The 15,602-nt window shown below is 35.7% G+C and overlaps 1 non-coding gene across 1 annotated transcript; it reads right to left on the bottom strand.

The window, feature by feature from the left end:
* Positions 1–10,935: 10,935 nt before the first annotated feature.
* On the bottom strand, positions 10,936–11,009 carry Trnai-aau. Its single transcript has one exon. It is a non-coding gene; the product is annotated as a tRNA-Ile (tRNA).
* Between the last annotated feature and the right edge of the window lie 4,593 nt (positions 11,010–15,602).

Raw genomic sequence — 15,602 nt, 5'->3', positions numbered from 1 at the left:
TCAGAACCCCAAATAATTTATTGAGAAATATCGGTAGGAACGACACAAACTAGGGGTGCCCATCTTGCCCCACATTCCCCTAATCTTCAGAGAAACTTACGCTGTTATTTCACAGGTTCATTGAGAATTTCTTCTCAAGTTCTTCAAGGAAAAGTTTCAGGAATTTGTTCAGCAATTTTCACAGAGATTCCTTCTGGAATACTTTTAAGCATTCCTCCAGGTATCCTTCCAGATATATCCCCCAATTCTTCCCCCAGGAACTTTTCCAGGGAGGGAGAAATTCATGTCCCTAAAATTATCAACAAAAATCCAAAAAGTGCTGTAAATCAGAGCAAAAAGTTACAGTTATTGATGATTTATAATTTTTAGTAACATTGTGATGTATGCTCATCATCAAGTGTATATCTCGAATCGGAGCGAGAAGGGAAGAAAACGAGAACATGTCAGTCTTTTTTGATCAGTGTAATTATGAGAAACCAGAGGGGAACATCTACAACGGAGACGAGTGATATTGGAAGCGATGTGTAATTTTATTGTAATTATTACTAAGTTATTTATTTACGGTAAAACGAATTACAAAAAGCGGTTATTAGGTTTCTTATTTTTAATACGGATGTTTATTTTGTACATTACTGCAATTCATATATTAGGATAGTAGCATAACCGAGAGAACAATACGGGAAAGAATGTGAAAAATTCAAACAAAGAGGGAAAATCAAAAACACACAATTAATAATATTGATGAAAAAAAGAACACAGATATTAGCTAAACAGAATCCTTGGCAAAGACTTAGAATTCGCACGATGTGCAAAATAGAAGACCAAGTCATTCAAATGAGAGAAAAACTCGTTAGTACTCAAAATAAACGAACCATTTAGAAATCGTAAAACTCATCATCGTTCATCAAAAATTTCGTACTAAACTTAAGCTAAAAATAATGACAACAGAACACCAGCAAATCGATAAAGCAGATTACCATTTACCCAATAGCCCAGTTTAGCTGATATAACAAATTAGTAATATTCAAAATGACAAATATTGTTCGGCAAATAACGAAACTATTCTTTCGACTAAACAAACTCAACCGCCCCCCATTACAAATAGATACTGTTTGGAAGCTCAAATTTTGGTGAATATCCATAAGAACTAAAACTCTTCCCCGTTTCTTCGACACAAACAAGCGCAATCTTTTTAGAGCTCATCCCTGCCTCTCTTTGTCATCCTACTCATACGCTTGTTGCCAATCTAGTAGAGAACCACCCAAAACTTCGCTTCGATAAAAAACTAAAATTACGAAAGCCTAACCTAATCGATACTGAATTAAATCATTCTTTGTGCTTAAGCAGCCGTCGCTTTGCTCTTTTCGCTTATCTGTTCTCACTTTAGAAGCTTCGAAAGAAAAAAAAATGTGACAACACCCATTATAAGAAAAATAACGACGCATCAAATGCTTAGCGAGAAAGGAATCTATTAGCGTACTACGTATTATTGCTTGTGGACGAGACTTATTTCGGAAAAAAAAATGAAACTGTTGGAAAATAAAAACGTCATCCTTCAGGTGTAATGCTGGTTTGCGTCGTATCGTTTGAAATTCCATTTCTTTTTAACGTTTGAATTTTCGGTAAAGTGGAGTAGTATAGGGTACGCTAGCTAGGGAAAATAGCAGATATCTTTTTAAAGAACAGCAAGTCTGTATTTTTTACGGGAAGATCTCTAAAGTTTCTCTAGTTATTCAAAAAAAAATCCCTTAATTTATGCCACAAACTGGAATTTTCGCAAAATTTCGTTTAAAATTCCTTTACAGAATTCTGGTGTTAATCTTTAAGCGTTCTACATACTTTTCGTGGTTAAGTTTCAGGATTCCAGTGATTCGTCCACATATTTCATCACAAATGCATTCAAGGACTGCTCCAGGGAATAATCTAAAAATTTCTACAGTGATCTCTCAAGAAACGGTTGAAGAAATATATGCAGAATTCGCTTCAAGAAATCCTTCAGAAGGCCAACGAAGATTTTTATTTTTCTTGGCATACCTTCGCAACCCTGAATTTGCCTCTCAGTTTAGTGCAATAAGAATACTTTCACAGTTTTCAATCTTGAGCTTTCTTCGCTTATGTTGCAGTTTTGCACTGTAATACCGTATCAGCATTGTTGTACTTAGTATTACTTTTGCAAAAAATATTCTAGAATAGCTAGAATTTTTTGAAGATCTTAAGATGCCAGAAGTTCCTTTAGAGATCGTTGCATGAGTACACCATGTATTTCTCCAATAGTTCAGTCAAATTACTTCAGAAGTAAGTAGGTACCTCCAAAATGTTTAAGGAATCTTTAAATTTTTTTGTGAACTTCTTGTTTTGAGAAAAAAAAGGAAACATTCATGTATTCCTAGAGGTTTTCTTTAAGGGCTCATCCATTAACCTTCCAGTCTTCGCGCGGTTTGCAGAATCCCCACGCTGTTGTTGTGAACGAAAAGCGAGTTTTTTTCAATACTGTTGTACAAATTACAACAGCGCAACGACTGAAGTGTTTAGTAGTATGTTACGCTCTTGGGAAGATAGGGGATAGAAAATTCTCAAATTTTGCATGACCTAATAGATGTTCCCCACAAAACCTGGGAAGAAATTTCTGAAAGAATCTATGGCGTAATGTTTGCCTGTCTTTAGAAACATTCTTGTGGAATATTAACCTGAACGAAAATCTTTAAAGTGTTCATGGGGAAAGCTGTTAAAGAATCATAGGATGAATTCCTGAAGAAATAGTACGCAGATCACACTGTGACTACTTCTCAGGGGGACTGCGAAGCCATGATAGAAAAATGCCGTACCAATCTGATTTTACCAGAGTTGCTTAATTGTTTTTGTGCAGCTTGAAAATGTAACTGAGATTGTCCCTGGAGCTGTCTAAAGAAAAGGCCTGACATATTTCCGGCTCAATCATTGTTAGATTCCAAACACTCCTGGAGAGATCCTAGAACGACCTGTTGGAGAGACTCAAGAAATTCAGTTTTTACTCGAAGAATTAGCGAATCCTTTCAAATCTATCAGCAGATTTTTTTTGTGAGATTTCAACTAATATTTTTTTGTAGAGATCCTTGATAGATGGCGTGATTTTTAACGATTTTTTCCCCCAACCGACAGTTGAGCCCACGCGTGTCATTTTAATATTTCTAAAAATATTCAAAGCTGCTCCCAACGGTGGGAAATATTATGAAAATCTTATTTGATAGTTCTCGGGGAAATTCTTCAACGAAGTCTGGAGATTACTTTTGACGAATATTTGGCTTATTTGTGTTGAAACCTTCCTATGTAGGTACCTGATCTGCAGATTTTGTTTCGTTAGATTTTGGTAAGATCTTTTTTGAAAGTTCATCATGGGACTTTTGTATAGCTACATGGAAGCAAGCCATTTGGCATGACCAGAATTATAACCATTCTTTTAAAAGATGACTGCTCTTGATGAGAAAATTTTATGCCAAATGGTCATTATGTCATATGTTTTGTATGTCAAATGACTTTATGCTTAATGACCCAGACCCTAGCTAGATGGTGCTGAATTAGTGGACTTCTCCAGCAAATCATAGCAGAATACTCGAGTTGTTTATGATGGATAACGAGAAATAGAAATCCAAGAACATCGATTTCAAGTTTTTGGTTGGTTTAGTAGATGGTTTAGAACTTCAAAAGTGGTGGCAGTTTAAAAAAAAAGTTGGGAACCACTGCTCTATTCTGCATGCAATTCAAATGAAAAAGGCCCATAATAATGATGGGTGACCCGTAATAGTATGAGTACTGTAAAATGATAAAAAAGAAGAATATCTGTAGAAACTCCACCTGAGATTGTTCCGATAAACCTCTTCCAAGAGTCTTTCAAGAAATTTCTTATAAGAAATATTGAATTCTTACAAGTATTCTCTTCATGAATTCCTGCGAATATTTATCCAGAAAATAGAAGAAAGTTCTAAAGGGAGTATTTCAATTTCAGAAAAAAAAGTACTTCAAGTATTCTGTTAGAGTTTCGAGGATTTTCTTCAAAGACTAGGAATCGCTCTAAAAATGTTCCAAGAATCCAGTCAGTAATTTGTGCTGGAGTTTATTAGGAGATTTTGACATTTTTTTTCTACTATTCCTTTAGAGATACTTCCAAGAAGACTTTCAAGAAATCTACCTCCAGAAATTACTTCAAGAATAACCCCAACCAATCCTCTAGGGAATTCTCCCTCCTTAAGGCCGCACGGGACGTCATTATAATCATCCTATCCATTTGAAGAAGCAGATCTCAAGTACCACTCAATATAGAGATGTGAAAAATTTATCACTATTTTCTATATATGTGGTGCACAATCGATCAAATTTTCAGCTTCATCGGTTCACTAAAACTCGAGATTTGCTTCGGCAAAGTTTTGATGATAATTGTTAGAGTGAGACAAAAGATAGGGAAAATAACACGGTCTCCCGTGTCCCCTTAATGCTTTCAGATGCTCATACAAAGAATCCTCCAACGATCATGCCCATGCATTCAACCAATCATTCCTTTAGAATTTCTTAACAGGAAATACGTTGATTACATTCCTGGAAGTCCTCCGGAAATTCGGCTGAGAACTCCTAGAGGGATTCTTTCAAGAAATGTTGCAGAAAATCTTCATGAGCAACGCCTTCAAGACATTCCCCAATGGATTTAGCTATGAATTGATCCGTTTACTTCTGCAAAAGTTTTTATTGAGATTTTTTCAAGAATTTATCAAGGTAGCCTTGTGAATGATTAGAAAGAATTGAAAAAGAGATAATTGGGTTTATTCTACGACTGGCGTGAGGTGACAATTGTCGGTCTCGTATAGCGAGGTGACAATTCTCGACTCGAGTGAAGTGACTCTCCATTTGATTTACACAGCGAGTCACTTCATTCGAGTCGACAATTGTCACCTCGCTATACGACACCGACAATTGTCACCTCACGCCAGTCGTAGAATAAACTCAAATGTGAAAGGGCCCATGAAAATTCCTGCAGAAGGCCTGGAGGCTAGATGAAAATATCGTTGGAGAGCTTTAAATTAAATTTTATGGAACAATTGCCGTAGAAATTATTAAAGCGTCCCTGCACTACTTCCAGAAACACTTGAAAAAAAAAAGAAATCTTTTAAGAATTACTTAATGCAGGCCTTATGTAATATTTTGATGAAATGCTTGGAAGATTCTCGGAAGACACCTTATGAGAAATTAAAAAAAATGAAAATATTCCTGAACCGATTTGAAAGTTTCACAGCGCTTCAGATAGGGAGCGGGGTTTTTGGCACGTTTGATTCACTTCGACAGTGGGTTTTTCTTATAGCAACAATGCACATATTTGGTCACAATATGCGTCGTACTAAAACGTTTCTTATTGCAAACTTTCAGACAGTTCGGCCGATAAGAACCCCATGTCAAAGAGAATCATGGAAGTTCCAAAGTAGTTCTGCACCCTATACAGCAATGACCCGATTTTGTCAGCCCAATCAAATTTTCTCCAAATCTTTTTCATTCCTGTTCAAGTAACTGTGAATATGCATATCATAGCACAGAAGGAACTCTGATAGATTATTCACATTTGAAATGGGAGCTGAAAACCTGAACTTTTCTGGGTTTTGAAGAAAATAACGGTTTGAAAGCAGTGAATTTTAGAGCAATTGTAGTATTTACACAACTCATGAAAATGAAGTACTAGCTTCATGGTGTATTCAGTAGAGTTATGGATTACGACGAGAAAAAAAAAAGTTTGCCCAAGCACTTTTTATGTAGGACATTCTGATTTTGAGTTAAATCGTTCATTACTTTTCAACTCACAGAAAAAAAATATACCTAAAAATATATGTCAATGTTTAATTTATATCTGAAATGCTGTGTAAATTTCATTAAAATGGAAAATCTGAATCATTGCAAATGTTTTGTTACATACTTGTACTGCCCATAACTGCATATTTGTAACATTCAACAAAAGTAGGCATTGAGTACCAAGTTTGCATTTTACTGCAATATGGGAGGAAACTTTTCAAAAAATCATTAAGAATTCAAAAGAACATATTTGAGGCTGAAATTTTGTACAACTTATTTCGCATTTTGGGTGAATAGTCAGAAAATAATTCTGATAGAAATTTCCTGCCCATAACTGCATAACAGTCACATTCGACATTTTTGACAATTTGGAGTTAATACCATGGAGAGCCATCAAATGATAAATACTTTCGATCAACTTACTAAAATCTGTGAGATTGTTCTAGAAAATTCGAGAAAAATACCAATTTGTTTTGTCACATTGGCAATTGTAACCGCATAACAGTCACATTGAGATTATACATGAGCATCATAATGTAGTAGCAACGAAATTTCTATCAAAATTATTTTCTGACTATTCACCCAATATGCGATATTAGTTGTACAAAATTTCAGCCTCAAATATGCTCTTTTGAATTCTTAATGATTTTTTGAAATTTTAGTTTCCTCCCATACTGCAGTAAAATGCAAACTTGGTATCCCATTTACTCAATGCCTACTTTTGCCGAATGTTACAAATATGCAGTTATGGGCAGTTTCGTTGTTACTACATTATGAGGCTCATGTATAATCTCAATGTGACTGTTATGCGGTTACATTTGCCAATGTGACAAAACTACTTGGTAGTTTTTTCGAATTTTCTAGAACAATCTCACAGATTTTAGTAAGTTGATCGAAAGTATTTATCATTTGATGACACTCCATGGTATTAACTCCAATTTGTCAAAAATGTCGAATGTGACTGTTGTGCAGTTATGGGCAGTATATCTCGTCCGTAAAGTGAAAAAATCTATGAGTGCCTAAGAAAAAAGTCAATGAAAATATATGGGAAGCCCTATACATACTACAAACATGTCAATGGCAAGCTTTCAATCCATATTATGTATGTAAACTATCGGAACTGAGCTCAAGCCATTTTTTCGCTATGAAAATCTAGTTGGTCAATATAAGCCATACCCATTTTCGGCCAGAGATTTAGTTTCGGTTCCTAAATTGGCCAATCACATTGATTTCTTATGAAAGTGGCCTAATTAGGAGTACCCTGGCTGAATTAGGTGTATGGAAGTTAAAATTATTGGGCAAATTAATTGTTTTTCTTATGTTTTGAATAAATTCGGACGTGTAAATGAACGTTTCTCTGTCATGTGAATGCGATCTACGGAATACAAAAGGTTTCATGCTGAATTGCTATAACCCACTATGGCTACAACTGGCGTATGGACAAAACCGGTGCTTCTACCCTAGCGAAAACAAAAAAAATCGTTTAGGAATGGAAAAGTTAAAAGCACTTCAAGTAGGGGTGATCAAATCCCAATAGTGTTGCATTTTCAGGCAAATCGGAACCATACAAATGTATGAATAGTTCGTTGTGAATATATTGCATTACCTGAAAATCATACCTGTTTAGAAGAGTAATTTCTTTTTGGAAAATTGCTTCTGTACTTTAAGAACTTCCTGATGGTTTCTTCTTTTACTCAACATTTCTTCCGAATTGAAATAATGTACGTTTTTTCAAACAATGTTTTGCGATCGGATGACCTTCGGAAGCATTAGGTAGGGTCTTCTGAGGATTGCTACGTTGGACATTCCTTCCGGGTTGTTAACTCACCATTTTAACGCCAGTTTGGTATAATTAATTGTCGCTAAATTGGCTCTGTATCCAATGGAGCTTTGCATCAAAAGCCAAATATTCATACAAATTGCATGTTTACTGTGAATAATTGTTTGCTTTAATCGATTTAGTTTGGAACAAGTTTCTTACGAATTTCTTGTGTAATTTTTGAGGTTATTTAATCCTCAACAAAGCATCAGTTACAAGTTTCCGATTCAATCAGTCAATGATTCAGATGTCATCGTTAGAAGGAAAATCTTCGTTTTATTATCAATTAAACGTGTTAAAGAACATCTGCTTATTCTGCGCGGCGTGTGAGTCGATACGAGCCGCTTTCACCTCGAGTGAAGTGAGACGACTAATGTCGACAATTGTCTCCTCATTCGACTCGTCTCACCTCAAACGCCGCGCAGAATAAGCACAACATTCTCGAATCGATTATAAGATATAATTTTGTCTAAATCAACCATTTCATTGATTTACACATTGAACATACAAAATATAACGAAAAAATAAACACCACATGCGAAGAATATAACTAAAATAGTATCAAAATTTACTAACAAAACAACTAACGAAAACAGGCAAAGCATACACTGCTATAGGGGAAAAACATAACATACGCAAGTAGCCATTATCAAACCCCTAGAAACCGAAACAAAACAAGTCAACATTTTCCAAGACATTCAAACATAGGCAAACAATAATTAGTCATTCGTAGCTACACGCAAAAAGAAATGCTTTGTATTGGAACCCATTAGTCACCATCTGAAGCAATTCATTCACATCGTTGCCAGGCGAGGTTGTCCACACACCCCTTTTGTTTTTGTGTATTTTTTTTCAACGATTTCTAGTATTTGAAATTAGAACAAAAGTTCGGTAGATGTAATACACAGTAGAAGTCAAATACATGGAAAGCCTTTCGTACTGTTAAACAAGAGGTACTACAATGCTGAAGTTATTGATAGTGATTCGTAAAAATGCGGAAGACAAACACAATATCAGAATGTTAAACATCGGCGGGAAATGAATCAAAGGAAAACAGTTGAGAATTACTTGTGTAACATACTAGCGATTTAGGAATCCGTTTTTTGGTTCTGTATTAGATCAGAATTCGCTCCCACGTGAGGAAACCCGGAAATTTGAACATAGTTTATTTTTCGTTTTGTAAGTCGCCAATAAGTGAGAGATTTATTATATTAGTTGTTTAGATAGATTTGTTTAAATGTTTTTTTTTTTCATTTTATTTCTATTCCAGTCGGTCGTAATAATTGTTCCATATATTTTTAAACGATTACGACAAAGCAAACTAACTATATCTGAATTCGCTGTATTATATGTGAAAGAAATTATAAACTACTGTCACCTTAACATATAAGCTCTTATTAAGCGGAAGGTAAATAATGAATATAATATTGAAAATTTATTAAAATAAAGTGAAACTTGAAAAAAAAACATATTTCTGAGAAATTTTATTTTTGAGAAAAAACACAAATGATTTTCATGGTCAATGCATTAGCAGAGGGAAATGTAAAAAAATGCTAGGGGTCCATCTAGAGGGTTTCCAATCCCGGGAAAAATTTACCGGAAAATGAGATGACAGTTTTTTGTTTCCCGGGATTCCCATATTTCCCGAGATGTTCTAATGGATTAGGGCTTGTTCATATATTTCATAACGCCTAAATTGGCCATTGTATTGATACTCTATCATTTTTGTACGAGCCGTAACAACCTTAGGACACCCACCCACCCTTTAGAGCGTTATTTGTGTATGAACCCTTAAAGAGTTAACCATCTACGTTCGTTCATATAATATAATATATGTTGGATCCATTTTCTATCTAAGTCCATATATACACTATAAGGAAACTTCTGATGATATTGAGTACACGATTGGTGTAACATTTGGGCTTATTCTACGAGTGGCATGAGCTGATAATTGTCGATCTTGTATAGCGAGGTGACAATTCTCGACATGAGTGAAGTGATTCATCGTGTAAATCGAATAGAGAGTCACTTCACTCGAGTCGAATATTGTCACCTCGATACACGAGACCGACAATACCCACCCCACGCCTACACAATCCATATATTTCTAACAAGTGAAGCGGTAGTTTTCTTCTGATGCTTTAAACTTAAACTTTGCTGTTGTTAATCCACAGATTTATGTGATAAGCCATCTTTGCATCAAGTTTATTCATATTTACAATCGCCTCGAACTCGTGCTTGACCTTTGGCTCTAGCGCTGAATACCAGAAAACTGCGCATATCAGCGGAGAAAACATTTTCCCATGCATACAAACCAAACGGAAGACAAACAAATTGAATCACGTTTCACAGGATCGATTAATGTGGCGCAGTCTCAGTGTTCTAATTCTGTAACCCGAAACGTCACAACCTAGAATCGCCGGCGAGACTTCGTTTGTAGTAGAGTCTTTAGAACCGAGATAAGCCCGTCTGGCGGCACGCGTCTCGTCCTGATAACCTCAATCCTTCAACGCAATTATCTGCGTAATGGATTAATCTCAATGATGCAAATTGAAATAAATTGAATAAAACGTAATTATCACAACGAATAACGTGGAGCGAACTAATCACTACAGCAAATTTTTTTTTTTACTATTTTTGGCTTACGTTCCACAGTGAGAGATTTCACCATTTCGTATTATTAGCGCTTTTAATTAGTAGCGCCTTAATAATGCTTCCTAGCGTTTTGAAGTCTTGTAGAAAGTTTTTCAATACAGTGAAACCTCCATGAGTCGATATTGAAGGGACCATCGACTCATGGAAATATCGAGTCATGGAACAGCAATCCTTTGGAAGGCTGCTTCTAGGGACCATCATAGTAACCATGAAATTTTGTTTTTAGTATGGTTCCATGAGTCGATATCGAGTCATGGAACATCGACTCATGGAGGTATCGCTGTATTTAAATGCTCTTCTTTTGAAGTCTTCAGCATTTTGACCTACGGAGATCGAAAATTCTTTTTTTCAACTTTTCAATACACAAACGTTGTAGCAACTTTTAAATATACAAACGTTTCGAGCAACTTTATAATTTCATCATATTTTTTTTTTTTTTCAAGATATGATATATTTCTCGATAAAAACCCCTTAGAGATGTTTTTTTTCATAACTTTTGCATATTTTCTTATTTTATAGTTCAAGAATCAGTATAAAAATAAATGTATGGGAAACCTAAAATTCAAAAACTATCAGAATTTCTGTTACGCGTATATATAAAAATACATAAAACACCCTAGTAGCGAAAAGTAACTGTTACACCAAAAATATAAGCCTGGCTCCAGAGAGGATCGAACTCACGACCTTCGCGTTATTAGCACGACGCTCTAACCAGCTGAGCTATGGAGCCATATTCCTTTGTTGAAACATGAACAATTTATCAAACACACGTTGCACAAGAGATAATTTGCTAAATATCATGATTATCTGATTGGTACTTATGCACCTACTAGCACCTTCCTTGCTAAAGTGATACAATTATTCAGAACCCGTTTTAATCGATTTCGTCAGATGACGAAAGGAGAGCAACTATCGAAGCGGACGCCTAGAACCTGCACGTATGTGTGGTTTATAAATATAATCAATCACGTGTCGCTCAGCTGAAGGCACCCCCTCTATCGCGACTTTCATATCATGTTGACCACCCAACAACCAACCGGCCGGTCTGAAAAAAGTGTGTCTTTATCTCGCAGGGAAGGCCGTAGGTACGGTGCAACAAAGTTATATGTAGAAGTAGACACCTCTGGTTGACATTATTTTTAATTTTCTCTTTTGATTGGCGACTAGACAGATCCATTTGCAGCAACCTAACCCTGATCAACAAGTTGGTATCCGCTCTAACGAAGGTACGGTGCTGCCATCTGGAAAAAGTTTACTCTATGCGTGAAGCGTCGAAAATTTAACCCGGCAAGGTATAGGAAGTGAAATTTCAAATGCTTATATAAAATTAATTACAATAGCTATTTAAATTCTTTTCAGTACATGTTGATAGACTATTGATGTACTACATTCTAGACACATTATTTTGATTTTTATATTTTTTCCTCAATATTCTGTGGAATCTATAGCTTATCATATATCTAACCCCGTACACTTAACAGAATTTAATCAAATTTAGTTTTGATTTTTTTAGAAGCATTTGAAAATTGACTTCCTATGCTTTGCCATGTAAAGAAATCGGAGCTTCACGCATAGGGTCAACTGTGGTAATTGCCTCCGTCATCGCGAATAGGTAGGTAATTATGGCATAATACGGTCATTGATCGGCCGTCTGCCCTTAGATAGAACGCAGTTGGAGATGCACTATCCTCTAGCTTATTTTTAAAACTAAAATAGGGGAATGCATATTGTCGATTATAGGAAGTGAGTATCAATAGTTGAAATATAAACTTTTCATTGGTATTGGTTAACAAACAAGTAGAATTGTACCATTTATTATACCATTCAATAACGCTTGACAATAAAATCTCATTTTCAAAATCCAATCAAGTCTATCGGTTTGAATCTATAGAAGATTGAGCAGCGCATAAAAAAATCGGTTCGGGCCTTGATGAGAACGAGTATTTTGAAAATTGTGGGTTAGTGCTGGAAATTTACAATTCAGATTAACGTAACGCGACACTATTAGTTTTCACCTAGTGTAACTTTTCGAAGAATGGTTCAATTTTAGATCTTCAAAGAATCAATAATTCACTTGAATCAATTAAACCCGCACAGAACGATGTCATCAAACACCCTGTTTTAATTTTTTTAACATAAAGCAGCACTGCATTATGATTCCCCATATTTTTGGAGGATGTCATGTTTGAGATGTCCGGTGGCAAGGAAAACCTAAAAATTAATAAAAAATCGTTAGATGATCCTACCTGGGATCCTACCGGGTTTAACGTGTATTCATAGTTTCACCTAATAATTTGATCTAAAAACTCTTCTGTGTGACAGAATTCCGTGTTTTTCCTATTACTATTTTGCGACCTTAGACGTCCTCAACAACTTTGCTAAAAAGTTGAGATATTTTTGTCAAAATGTCAGGTTCAATTGCACAACTGTGCGGCAAAATTCCATATCCTTCAGACCACCAATGATTAATCCATTGACCCTACACGCAGACCATAAATCACGGTGTCCCAACAGATCGTTATTTTCATTTTCATTTTCATTTTGCAGCGTTTGGTGGGGCAATAAGAGCGCAAGTCAATCCAAAGCCGATGATAGGAGGGGTAATGGCTGAATAGTCTATGCTGACCACGCAAACGCCATGGGTGAAGGAAAATAGGATTGGCTTGGGTGTTAGGTTAATAGGCTAGACTTGACACAATAATGCTAATAATGCTGCAAAATATAATGAATCCGTAGGTCAAACTATTCTATTGATCTAGATTTAATTCTAGAGCCTACGAGCAAAGTGATTCAATATTGAAATAGTATTTTACACATATAAAAATATATATGTAAGGAAAAAACAATATTTGATAAAATATATGAAAACTACTATGACCCCACAGTTATGGATCAAATAGTGTGGAGTCCAACCTATAAAATTCAATAAAACGACATGGAAAACGTAAAATTGTAATTTAAAAGCACGAATCGAATCGTTTCAAATTGGACCTTCGGTTAGTAAACTGTTTTGAGGGTAATATTTACATAGGATTGCATAAAAATTAAAAATTGTGTCGGTTCCTGAAAACTATATTATGGATCAATTTTCATATTATGGATCAAATTGTGACATATTACGGATCAGTGCGCAAAATCAAGAGATTTTCAACTCAATGCATCTGTATTGCATGGTATGGCGAAAGTTAACAATGTGTCATATATTACTGCAAAAAATAGCAGTGTTAGAGCTGGAAACAAGGGTAAAATGCCCTTTTTATTGTGATACTGCATTGTAGTAACTGAGGCATGAACTGTTTCCGCTCCACACCAAGTTTTCCACCCATTTTTGTCTGCTAAAATATGAAATTTACAAACCTTGATGTTTTATTAGTTTTATCCTTAGTGATATTGTCTGAAAATGTCGAATCCAATGCATAAAATAGCAGAAATCTACATTCTTTGGAAGTGATCCATAACCGTGGTAAACAATCATTTCCTGGTCCATATTATGGATCACTAGTTAGAAGTGCTAATATTCGGTGTTTTGAATAAAAATTCATGTAAAATGTTTTCCAAAGATGAATTCACACTAAACCGAAGCGAACGAGCATAAAACATGCTATAACATTTGAATTTCACCACCTGTGGGAGCTTATGAATGCTGATGACACTTCTTACAGAAAACTACCATATAATGATAGCTGTGTGGTACCAACTAAACATTTGTCAAAAACACCGTTATTTAACGGTTGAATGTTGTGCTTAACATTACAAATGGTAGAAGACACATAGTATAACATGAGAAAAATATGTTTTTCGTCAACGTTTATGTTTTGAGCGAGTTATCCGATGATGAACGCCAAAGTGATCCGTCACTGTGGGTGATCCGTAACTGTGTGGGCATGGTACTCATCGAATCTAATAAATTTGAAAAAAAAAAATAGAATTGCAACATGAGAGTTGTTAAATAAAAAAACATAAACTTATGTAACGAAACAAGTAGTAAAGAAATCAATCATTGCGTAACTATTCATCGAAACTATGGGTATTGAAGTTTTGTTGAATGTCGTTGTTGTACTCTGTCATGTCATTTGTATGATAATCCCAAATTAAAAAACTATTTGTCAGATTATGTATATCTCAATTGTTATTTGTCGTTACAGAAATAAGAATCCTCAATGTCTTCCAAATACTTAAAAAAAATAAGTAAACTACCTGTATAACTATTGTTGAACCCCAGAATGATTTGTGTCTCCCAAATCTTTGAATTCAGTTTATTGTGAAGATAAACCGAGGCCAAATCTCAATCCTACAAGAGCACAAAACTAAAGAACCAGAAAAGCACTCACGTCGAAACCCTGATGAGCTACTCACCAGCGAGTGGCCAACCGACCAAGCCTACAGCCTGAGTGGCTGTTCGACTCTCCAGATCCGTGCTACCACAGAACTGAAGCCCGGCCTCAGTTCATCTTGACCTTAATGTCCCCATTGTCAAACGCGAACAATGAATGTAACGCAGAGCCCAACCACACCCACTCGTTTGTTACATCACGGTACTAATGAGTATTTTCTAAGGAATGGTTTTACCAGGGGGGTGGCAAGAGCCAATAATTAACGACCCAACATCAATTCAACATGGCGGCCAGTGTTCTTGTTTTGATTATTTTAGGATGGACAAAACAAAGTTTTTATGGGTAGGAGACATCAATAATACCTCGCTGATGCGTAAAACAATAATCAAAATGATGAACAAATGAAAAGCATATTAAAAAACGACGATTTAATGCGATATGTTCAATTGCCAGAATCTAGCACTAGCAGCGTATGAGCCGTATACTCGAAAATCAGGAGCAAGGTTAGGGCAAACCGACCAGAAAGTGGGTACCAAAACGCGAAGTACCAAAACGATGTGAGGAAGAGCCGAAATGTATGCAGGATGACAGTCGTGTCAGTCCCCTGGGTTTTACAGCATAGCTGACCCTTTCGGTAAATAAGACCGATTAGCGTCTAAATCCAAGATGGCCGCCAGATTTTTCACTCAAAATAATACTTTTATTTGTTCACTCGACTCGAATAAAACACCAATGATTGAAAACTTGTTTCTTTGTTGTACAAAAAATTATGTTTGCATTGATTGCACTCGCCATATACGTCAAAATCGAAGAACATGATTTAAAATCGTTCATTTCATAGGGTAAATGCCATTGCTCACCTAGTTTTTGTAGCCTATCTTACGCAATTTTTCCTCAGCTTTCTGATGGGTATCTCAGAATTCTAAACTAGCGGTGCGCTAATGGTGAAAAACGATTTTTCTAACAAAATTCAAGATGGCGGCGAAATT

Source organism: Aedes aegypti, chromosome 2 (assembly GCF_002204515.2).
Source record: "Aedes aegypti strain LVP_AGWG chromosome 2, AaegL5.0 Primary Assembly, whole genome shotgun sequence".
NCBI classification, from domain to species: Eukaryota; Metazoa; Arthropoda; class Insecta; order Diptera; family Culicidae; genus Aedes; species Aedes aegypti.
The sequence above is the reverse complement of the archived record's forward strand: the minus strand, read 5'-3'. Positions and strand labels throughout refer to the sequence as shown.